At 34.1% G+C, this 12,195-nt stretch overlaps 2 pseudogenes; both read right to left on the bottom strand.

Annotated features, from left to right (window-relative positions):
* Window positions 1-494: 494 nt before the first annotated feature.
* LOC141716669 (ribulose bisphosphate carboxylase small subunit, chloroplastic-like) lies at window positions 495-1,747 on the bottom strand (annotated as a pseudogene).
* A 7,342-nt stretch (window positions 1,748-9,089) lies between these two features.
* LOC141718340 (tubulin alpha-4 chain-like) lies at window positions 9,090-11,565 on the bottom strand (annotated as a pseudogene).
* Window positions 11,566-12,195: the final 630 nt, after the last annotated feature.

Below are 12,195 nucleotides of genomic sequence, written 5' to 3' on the forward strand. Positions count from 1 at the left end.
GGTCAAATATGATTACTAACTGCAGACTATGAATTCCTGGGTTGAAATAACATAGATTATTAAAAAGAGCACAACATAATCGCCTCTCAAGTTAAAAGGTGAGGTGGAACTTATCATCAAAATTGATGACCTAGTCAACCACCTGTTTATAACTGGAGTAGATTTAGAACAATGATTTCTGGCATTCTAAAGACCAAAAGCTCCCTTGAAAATATATGGCAAGTACGAAAATGCAAACTTATATAAAACCAGTTTTAAATAAGGACGTTTGTGACAAGAAATGCACAGATGCACCCATGATATATTTGTTGAGTATGACAACACAACTGATACAAGCAACTATGTACAGCCAATTCCGTTTAGCAATAATAACTACTGTAAGCAGTTTAGAATAAGGAAATTTTGAATTACCCCTATGGAATCACTCATTGATTTCATTGAACATGCAGAAGCAGAACAGGGTCGCACTGCAACTTTTTCAAGGAGCAGAGGATCTAGGAGGTGGTTGTGGGCTTTTGGATGATGAACGACATACATTGAGCTTGCCTAATGTTATCAAAAGCCAGGCACCGGATGTAAGCACTAGGATATGCCTTCTTGCATTCCGTGATTTCATGGAGGACTTGAGATGCGTCCGTGCAACCAAACATGGGAAGCTTCCACATTGTTCAGTACCTCCTATCGTAGTAGTTAGGAATTCTGCTGTTCTCGCGATAAATATACCCCAGCTGTAGACAAAAATGTTCAGAACAAGAGATCAGTATTTCAACCCCTGCTTAACAAAAAACTTCAGAGCACAGAGTATTGCTTCAAGCCATTGATTTATATAATGATTTTGTGCATGCAAGAGAGAAAAGAAACAGAAAGTTCATCTCCAGAGATGGCAATTTCAAGATTGAACAAAATTATTTATCAGTGCCACAATTTGGATTGCATTTATAGAAAATTTGATAACATCGGACACACAATGAATATTTTCTATATAAAAATATGCAGTTTCTAACATTGGAGTCAAGTTCTATCACTATCAACTATCAAGAAACAAGACACCTGCTAAACTGAAAGTTTACAACATAATTTAAATTATGATAAAGAGTGGATGCAAATAGCAATTTTTTTTAAGAATTAGTGGTTGTATTCCAGATGTTATCTTTGCCAAACAAAGGGAGCTCACAATACAATTCAATTACCAGAAGTCACACTTTCTGCAACAACTAGTTGTCATATCTCTTTAACACTTAAAATTGATGCAATTGTAGATAAAATCAATTAAGAACTATCTAGCTGAACAAAAACTGTAGAACATTTCCAGTAGGATATGTATTAATCATACTAATAAAGAAATTATGAAGTATCTATTTTACTGCATCAAATTCAAGGCATGGAATCCATCCTTTTTTCATCATGTAATCAATTTCCCTAGCGATTGAATCATCGGTGAGAGGTGGAAGGTAGGAGAGAGTCTCAAACTTCTTGTTATCAATCGAATTCCAAGTCTGTTTACACACAAACGAGAGCCAACTATAAGCAGTACAAAAGGTGGTAATATAAACAGCTTAAAAAAAATTAAAAATAAAAATACAAGTTCCGATCAAAGTACCTTCATACAGTGAGTTTTAGATCCATTCGAAACAGTCTTCCTGTTCCACGCAACTGAATCCTTCATCTGAAACAGCTTTGGCGGGATAGGTTTCAAGCCAACATAGGTGGATCCAGCCACCAGAGCCGAAAAGCTTGCAGCAGACATAATTGATTTATTACCAAACTGATCTAGAGCACAACTGGAAACACAAAACTAGAGACTAGCACAAGAAGTGATTCTATTGATTTTATTTACGCGATATGTATTGTGCATTTTCACCCAAAATAACAGGATACTGCTCCAACCCAACTTGGGTTACCCAAGTACCATAAAAACCAAAGCGGTCCCACCACCTGAAATAGCCAGTAACCCCACAGCAAGAAGAGCTTATTTCCATCCAAATTGATATTGCGCCAAGGTCCCTGCATTAGAAACAGTGTTAATAGGAGTATTTGCTGCGGGTTCCAAAGCCTGATCTTTTGCAAAATTGATGACTTCGGATTCCTGTCTACATTAATATACATAATGGCTATAACTCAATTACCAAGACTATTACCCATCCCCTAAGAATTTTGCCAACATTACTAAAAAGGAAGCCTGGATTTGAATTAAATAAGTTACATCCTGCGGGTTGACCAGTTGAAACTAGTGGGGTTTGATCCTGCCATCGAAAAGAAGATGTTTTCATGATTAAGAATAATAAAATTACTTATCTGAACACAGGCCTTCATCTATATCCTCCTTTGTAAGGCCCTTCTTCTCAAAGAGGAACGTCTGTACAGGACAGGAAATCCCTTAATTTTTAGATGTAAAAGAAATTTGACAGCATTCTCCAGTTGATCTTCCCGAATTGGTTCTGAGTTCACAAACACAGATAAAACCTTGGTATCTTGATGGACCTTGTAAACTCCAAGACTGTTATTAACAGAGTAGCAATGCTTAGCACAATTTAACACAACTTAAATTACAAAAACAATAGCAGTATAATGGACCATGGGGGTGAAAGGACCATTCTTGAGGATCTGAATGTATAATGGATTGGCAATGCTGATGAACAACATCATTTTCTTTTTCCATAGTGTGTAGTTAGATATGTGAAAGGTAGGAATTTTGATACTGCTAAACTTCGGTGTATTCATTCTTCCAAGTTCTTTAATCTGTTTGCTTTCAGATTTTGCTTTGATACCACTTGTTAGGTAATGAATAAAACACAGCCGGGGGGGGGGGGGGGTGAATCTGTTTTGGATTATTTTTAAGCTTTTTGAACTATTATGGATGGTGAACAAAGTAATCTAACTGTAGAGATAATATGTTGTAACATGAATAATGAAACATGCACATGAATACACTATCTTTTAAAACTCACTTAATTTTATATTAAAATCATGTATGTCTTGCTACAAATTTATGGGTTCTTAGTTGATAAATAACTTAGCTTCTTCCTTGAGAGTTACAAGATTTTCTAGATCTATTTTATTACTTCTAAAACAAAGCATCCAGTGTTTACTTTATAGAACAGTAAACACAGGTTTTACACAACATGCAATATCATGTACTAAACCCTACTTTAAGTTAACTAAAACTTCTTCAAGCTTCGTTTTGTAAACGTTTCAAATCAGTGATTGATAATCTTAGATATTCAATTGATCTGCATTATGTACTTGAGTTTTACATCGAGATCTCCAGTTTGTTATATAGGAAACTCGATATATCGATAAGTATAATGGCTTATCGAGATCTCTTATTACTCTATAATTGTTTTGACTTGTTGAAGTCTCTGAGTTCTCTATAAGAGAATTAGGCTTATCGAGGTCTCCAATCTTAATGTCTTCATTTTGACTTATCGATATGTCTGAGTTCTCTAGTGAGGAAATGACTTTTCGATATCTCAGAGTTCTCTAGTGAAATTTTGACTTATCGATATCTCAGAGATGTCTCGTGATATTTTGACTTGCCAATATCCCAGAATTCTCTAGTGAAGAAATGACTTGTCGATATCTCCAATCTTCATGTCTTCAATTTGCCGTGTCGATATCTCTAAGACTTCTCTATAAGCTTTTCTTGACTTCTCGATAAGTCATTCTGGAGTACTCGAACGACTTCTCTATAAGACTTAATATGTGACTTGTAGATTTCTTAACTTAGAATGTTTTTCCCAAAAAAGATTTATTCAACTACAAGCTTCTTCACATTGTCTCTGAGCCATGATCTTCATGATCTTCTTCTAGAGTTTATTCTTAGGTTTGAGACTATTTACAGAAAAATACTATAGTCTAATATATTTACACTTTTACAGACTTAAGTGATACAATACAAAATGCAAACTTAGATTACCATACAACTTACTTAGGGCTGTCAATTTGACATAGTCTTGTTAAAGTGCTGGCATGTCTTGCACAACAAAGTTTGTTATAACGGAAGAAAGAAAGATTATATTGAACGTAAAGAAAGAACACAAATAGGTAAAAGAGAAATTTTTTATTTAATCTTGAGGATACAGATTACATCATATGTTTAGGTTATGACAAATCTTAACCTAACAAATCTCTTAGGCGGATAAAGAAAAATTCAAAAAATGGGCTTAAAACGCTGATTCAAGGCATATTCTAACAAATCTCCACCTTGACTTGAATTCTCTCACCAAATAGATGTTTCAGATGCACCATAATAACTCCAAATATACAAGAAAAAATTATTCTGCCTCATATTTTACTTCAGGTCCCAGATTAACAACTTAGAACATTTAGCAAGTCAAAACAATTTTGGAACCTGCCACATGGACCCGACTTGGTGAACATATCAGCGAGACTATCAACAGTACCCGCTTTCTTCACCTTAACCTTAATATCTCAAATTTATGTGCTTAGTCTGCTAATGATGGACTTGATCCTTGGCTAAGCATATTACAGTAAGACTATCACAATACACAACAGCCTGATCATGATGCATACCAAGATCACTAACTAGTCCTTTCAACCATATTCCCTCTTTAGCAGCTTCAGTCAATGCCATGTACACTGCTTCAGTAGTAGATAAAATAACTGTAGGCTGCAGAGTTCCCTTCGAACTAACAACTAAACCACTCAGAGTAAATACATAACCAGTCGTAGACATCCTGATATCAACATCTCCAGCATACCCAACATTTTATGTACTTAAATCTTCTCCATTGAGGCACCTTTCTCATGTATGAAGGGCAAATCTTACTTCTTCTAGTGATAAAATATCTTTCCCAACAATGAAATTCTCATACGACAATGGCAAAAACAATAAAAGAAATTGGTCAACATCCTCATCTTCTACTTTAACATCTATATTTCAAAAATCTAACAAAATAGTATTTAACCTATCAAGATCATCCCTAAGAAATATACATTCCTGCATAAGCAGGCTGAACAGACGTTGCTTGAGAAGCAATTAGTTGGTTATGGACTTTGTCATATATAACCTTTCAAGTTTCATTCACAGGCTGGCCGCAGTTTCTTGATCAGCTATCTTAGTGATGACGTCATCAGCCAAATATATCATGATTATCGAATGTGCCTTCTCCTCCAAACTATTCGATTCCCTGTTATTTGCACCCTGTTTAGATTTTTCCGAAAGTGGTGCCTACAGTCCTTGCTGCTTTAGCAAGGCTCACATCTTGATCTGTCATAGACCGAAACTATTTCTCCCAATGAATCTATTAATCTTCATGTTTAAAGAAGACACCTTTTTGTCAAACAGATTCATGAAACTTTAAAACCCAAAAGAACTAGCCTTAGCTCTGAGTACCGATTTGTTCTAACGGAAGCAAGAAAGATTATAATAAACTTAAAGAAATTTAATCTTAAGGATACAGATTACAACATAAGTTTAGGTTATGACCTAGAGAGTTTATATAACACATTAGGTTGTTATGAAAAAACCCAAAAAAGTCCAAAACGCTAACTCAGGGCATATCCAAACAAAGTTTTTTTAAATATATTCAAAGAGATTGTAGGAAATTCCTGGTAGGAATTTACGTGGGCGTCTGGTCTATTTCCTACCAAATATCCTCATTTCCTACCAAATTCATGTATATTATGAATTTGCAATAAATATCTTATGCTTAAAAACTACTATTCGGTAGGGGTGCACGCGGGTCAAGTTAGGCGGATCACGAACAAAACTCTAACCCAATTCATTTAATTCAGTTATATATATTTAACCCCATTAAAGTAAGTTTAAATTTTATCGAGTTGGGTCGACTAGATTTTTGGTCAGTTTGGTTCGGTTTAGGTTGGGAAATATAAGCTACTAGGCAAATTAATTTATTTTGTGTCATCCGTGTTGGATTTTTAACGCAGTGAGGGCATGGCAAAATAATTTTACACATACAAAATCCAAATAAAAGCATATAAATCGTGAATAAAAATTCGAGGGATCGAATCTAACCTTTTAAAATAATTCGGAGACAACGATCAGAGATCCTTAGCAGTTGCTCCTCAAGTGTGAAGCACTCCACCGGTATCCACCAAGAAAACGATGTTAAGGAGGAGGAAGAAGGTGGAGAGAATTGGGTTTTTCAAACTTTTTGGGTTTTCGGGTTAGCATGTGGGTAAGAATAAAATAGGGTCTATAATAGTTTATTTATAGGCAAAATTTTCAGCTGAAATTTTCCCATATATAATATTATTATTATCCCATTTATTATTCTCATTAATAATTAAAACACCTTTTAATTATTAATCCTTTTTCTAAACACTTTAGAAATAATTCTCTCTCTTGATTTAATTTCCAAAAATTAAATCCTTAATTAATAATATTAAGAACTTTTCTTAATTAATTTATAATCAATTAAATCTCATTTAATCAATTATTAAATTTTCCAATTAATTATTTATTTCATAAATAAATAATTATTAGCCATTATTAATTAATTCCTCCACCATTAAATCATTCTCTTTTTATGGTGTGACCCTGTAGGTTCAATATTAAGCCGGTAGTAAAATAAATAATAATAAAACTATTTTATCATTAGTAATATAAATTCTCTAATTTATTAAATATGATTAATTAATTAATCACATTTATTCTACATCGTGAGGGATACTTCTCAGCATATCGCCACTATCCGGATAATATGAATTCACTGCTCAGAATACCAAGAACCTATTCAGTGAATAGTTACCGTACAATAAACTCCTTCTACCCTACAATGTCTCGATTAAATACAAGGCATGGATCTCGTGTCAAGCCTATCTAATTCAATCACTTTGCTTACCATTTACTATGCGTAGTTCTATGTAAATTAGAAACTCCTTTCTAATTTCATTTACTATGGCCAGAGATTCCTGAACTAGCATAAGTGGATCAGCGTTGAACATGCGCTTCCTTCACTAGAAGGGGTAGATCCTTTATTGATCATACACTATCTTCGTGTACAAATTCCTATACCCAGAAGAGCCCTAATAATTGTCCCTGGAGACTAAGAACTAAACCAAAGCATAGTTCAGTGTACACAAGATGACTATGATGACCTCAAGTCTAAGGATACTTGTACAACTATCACTATATGAACAACTGCTGACACGTGAGTGAACTCCATCAGTTGTTCAGCCGTCCGAGTCATGTTCAGTGAACTTATTCCATAATAAGCACCTACATACTAGCTATAGTGTCACCACACAAATGTCTATGAGAACAGACATCCTTCATAATGAAGCAAGCATAGTATGTACCGATCTCTGCGGATTATTAATTACCAGTTAGTAATCCTACGACCAGGAACTATTTAAGTTTAGAGTTATCATCTTTTTAGGTCTCACTATTATGATCTCATCATAATCCATAAAAAGCTTTACTCTAAACTATAGTATATCTTATTTAAACACTTAAATAGATAGAGCCCGTAATAAAAACAAAACAAGTCTTTTATTAATATCAATGAAATCAAAACAGATTACACAGGAAGTTATTCCTAAATCCTAATACATGATTGGACTTAGGACATATTCCTTTCAATCCGTCAAGCAACAAATCAACTCTTCCCCAAAACTTTCCTATAATAAAAAAATAATAAAATAAAAACGTAAAAATTACTTGAATTGTATGTAACAAAGCATTCTTGTTACATGCATACGATCACATGGAATACTGACTTTTCGTTTATTAAATTAAGTCATATAAACTTATAAGAAAAAGACTAAATGAACTCAAAAGAAGTAGGTGTGCGGGTCAAGTTGGAATCGGTAGGTTGCACGCAAAACCCTAAACTAACCCATTTAATTCAATTTTAATAATATTTAACACGATTCAATTTCGGTTTGAATTTTTTAGGTTGGTTTAAGGCGGGTTAGGTCCGGTAGGGTCGGTTAGGTCGGGTTTCAAAACCCATGGTCACCCATACTATCCGAAATTAGGTTTAATTTGATTGTTATTTGTGGTGATAATGTTGTATATGTTGTATATACTATATTTATACCAAATTTTAATTTTATTAAGATTTTTTCACTACTAGAAAAAAGACCTTAGACATCGGTTAAAAACCGATGTCTATGTAAAAAATGTATGATGTCTTCACGACTGATGTTAAATATATTTTCTCATAGACATCGGTTAAAAACCGATTTCTATGTAATATTACACATCGTTTCTGGAAAATTTCTGATGTCTAATTCACATTGATGTTATATAATTGTGTAATGTCAAGTTCAGAAATGTAATATTATGATGATTAGACCTATTTAAAACTATAACACACAAGCAATATTTATAAAACAACATCGATTACAAATAAAAAACAGATATCTATAACCTATTAGACATCGGTTGTATTTAAAGAACCGATGTTAATTTGAACAATAGACATTAATTGTTTTCTAAATAACCGATGTCAATTTGAACAATAGACATCGTTTATTTTTTAAATAACCGATGTTAATATGATAAATAGACATCAGGTGTTTATTTTTGAATTGATGTTATTGCCTTGTTTATATGTGCTAATATCCCTTCATTAACATCGAATATTAGACAATGTATTAAAAAACTTAAATCTCAAAACTCAACCAATGCATATATATTATTACTCAATTGAATTCAAGATCAACAAATTCTCAATGTGTACAACTAATATCAAATATGTTCATCATTCTAAACAAAGTACAACTAATGTGTAAAATTAACCATATTTCTATTTCTAGTACTCAAGTCATCCCCTTTCATGCGGGCTCCAATTTTCTTTACCATGCTTCCAATCAATAAAAAGATATATGTCTCGCCTAAAAATTTTCCAATCCTTTAAAAGATATCTGATGCATAAACTGAAACAGTGATTAGGGAATCAATTAGTATGTATCAGTTAATAAGGTAGGTGACACTAAATAAATGGAGGACATGTGCTCACCCTTGACTCATCAAACTTGTACCAGGTGTTTGGAGCAGAACGAAGGAAAGAGTAGTAATGCCCTGAAGTAGCATACAGATCTCAAAACTACTATAAATACATAAATGGTGAGCAGATACTAAAGTTATAATTAAATGGTTATAGAACATGAAGCATTAAAAAATTTCCAATATTATGCATGATATCAAACTTGTGGTCAATGCGGGAGAACACCTCAGCCACACTGGTGGAGTTTGAAATCATGCAGACAGCCCTCTAAACCTTGGCAAGGTCTCCGCCAGGAACAACAGTAGGGGACTGATAGTCGATTCCATACTTGAATCCAGTTGGGCACCAGTCAACAAACTGAATTGTCCGCTAGGTCTTGATAGTTGCAACAACTGCATTGACATCCTTGGGGACAACATCACCACGATACATCAAATAGCAATCCATGTACTTCCCATGACGAGGATCACACTTGGCCATCATGGAGGATGGCTCAAACGCAGTGTTGGTTATATCAGCCACAGAGAGTTGCTCATGGTATGCCTTTTCAACTGATATGACAGGGGCATATGATGAAAGCATGAAATGGATCCGTGGATATGGGACCAAGTTGGTCTGGAACTCAGTCATATCCATATTATAGCACCATCAAATCGCAGAGATGTAGTCAAGGAGGAAATCATCTGAATTAAACATATACAGACCAAATGATTAGGAATACTAAAGAACTAGCATTAGAACAAATTCAGAAAATATAATTCCCCTATATCATCTTCCCCAAGAGAATGAGCAAAAATGTTTGGGTGTGTTTCAGTGAAGTTCAAAAACTGTACACAGGTCCAGATAAGAATGGAAAAAACAAAAAAAATTAGATAAAATCATGAAGAGTGATACCTGAGAAACAAGCCTGTTAAGGTTGGTGTAGGTGGGACGCTCAATGTCTAGCGAGCACCTACAAATGTCATAAATGGCCTAATTGTCCAGAAGAATAGAGATATCAGTGTGTTCCGGGAGTGAATGGGTTGAAAGGACATTGTTGTAGGGTTCAACGACAGAAGTTGAAACCTGTGGTGATGGGTAGACAGTAAACCCAAATTTGGACTTTTTCCCATAGTGAATCAACACTTCTTCCTTGCAGTTTTCACAAATGAACTTTGTATCTGGATCTTCTATCTTTTTAAGCTTTGTAAACGATTCAAGAGCATCCTGGAAGGTGGTTACATCTTTAATCTCCAGGCTCAAATCAATGGAGGGCTCATAAGTATCAGATAAGTGCTCGCAATTACAACATTTCAGCTGAAATTTTTTAACACATACAAAGAGTCATTTATATGTGAATGAGTAAAAGAGATTTATGTAAAAACTAAGCATTTAATTACAAGATTACCTTGCTTACTAGGCGACCACCAAAAACCTGTTTGACAAAGTTATCATTATTTACACACAAAGTTGTCTCCTTTGACTTTGAATCACTACAACACCTCTGGAGTCTATCAAGAAAGCATTGCCACGTATGCAGCAGTTTCAGTATAGACCACAAACCCAAACAACATTTCGTTAACTTTAGAAATGAAAAAATCCAGGACAAGATACCCATTAATAATCATCACAAGGGAAACTTTAGAACATACCCTGTATTACCTGTAGAACATACCCTGTATCTAGCCTCACTTTGCATAAATTGATAGCTATTTACCAACTCTTATAATAGTCCATTTAACAAACTAATTCTAATTCGAAACCACAATTCGACAAAATCTTTTTATTAAAAAAACTGACACAATAACAGTTGGGTAATTTCACTCCACCACAAAATCATTAATTACTAATACACTATCAAACTTGATGCATTACACAAAATATACAACACAAAACATAAAATTAATTACGAACACGGAGATACACATAATAATCATACCTTGAAAGGCCAATTTTCGCGATAAAATTGACAAACGCTATCACTAGCTTTAACAACAGAAAAGAACTCCTTCTCGACATAAATCTCCAAGTACTCACCATAACCTAACACAACCCCTTGTCTCCTCTTCTCGGCCATTTTCTTCATCTGCTGTAACCTCTGCTCTCTCAAAACCTTGATATCCTCCAAATCGAGATGATCTAGAGCTGAGATCTCATTATCTATCTTATCTTCCACCGCTTTCAATACTGTTAACACTTGCTTATCCAAGATCTGTCAAATTCTCCAATTATTATAATCAGCAAAACACACACATAGACACTCTTTCTCTCTCTCTCTGACTCATCTATCTCTATCTCTCTCCTAGTTTAAGGTTAATGGAAAATTTAAGACTATGAAAGTGAATACAAACATGTGAAGCTCAACGAACCTCTGAACCTGTTGGAAAAAAGAGAGAAACAAAATTTAAAAAACAAAACCCAATAATAATTAAGAACTAAATCGAGATGAAGAATATCAGGATTAAATTTTTAAGCAATACATCAGAAACCCACACACCAAATTTGTCAACAAGGTATCAAAATTAAAACCCGTTACATACTTTAAGAACTAAAACAAAAAACATCCATTAATCACCAAAAAACACAGAAAATTAGAAAGTCAACATAGAGTTATCTTGGTATATATTAGCAAACCAGATCTGTCCATATCGAATGTTGACTAGTGCTCAACAAATGCCTATGCTACTGCATCTTCAATCGCCTGTTAACCCGAACATAATAGAATGAAATCATAAAAGCCAAAAATATCATAACATTTATGCATATATATAAATCGCGAAACCGCTCATTGGCCACTATTGAAGGATAAAAACAGATTTTCAATTCAATTATCTTAAACCTAATTGAACAAACAAACCTGTTCAGAAATTAGGGTTTCTCGTAGATGGAGTTTGAGTAATTGAAGGTGTTCTTCAATTCGGGGTTTAATTGAAACCATATATACTTGCAATCAACTGACATGGTGTGTGTGTGACAGAGAACCAAAGAGATGGAAGAGATAGAGCACCAGAGAGATGGAAGAGAGAGAGACCAGAGTGAATTGAGAGAGAGAGAGGAAAATAATTTGGTAATGGGGAAACGGGTTTTTTTTGTTAAGGGGGAATATTTGTGGAATAAAGGGGGGAAAGTTTCCGCGTATTTTTTTTTAATTTTTTTAAGCTAATCATCGACAACGGTTGTAAAATACAACCGATGTCTATAAGACAAAGACATCGGTTATATAAAAAACTGATGTCTAACTAACGTTTCTCATTTTTGAAAAATAACTATAGACAAC

Source organism: Apium graveolens, chromosome 4 (genome assembly GCF_009905375.1).
Source record: "Apium graveolens cultivar Ventura chromosome 4, ASM990537v1, whole genome shotgun sequence".
NCBI lineage: Eukaryota > Viridiplantae > Streptophyta > Magnoliopsida > Apiales > Apiaceae > Apium > Apium graveolens.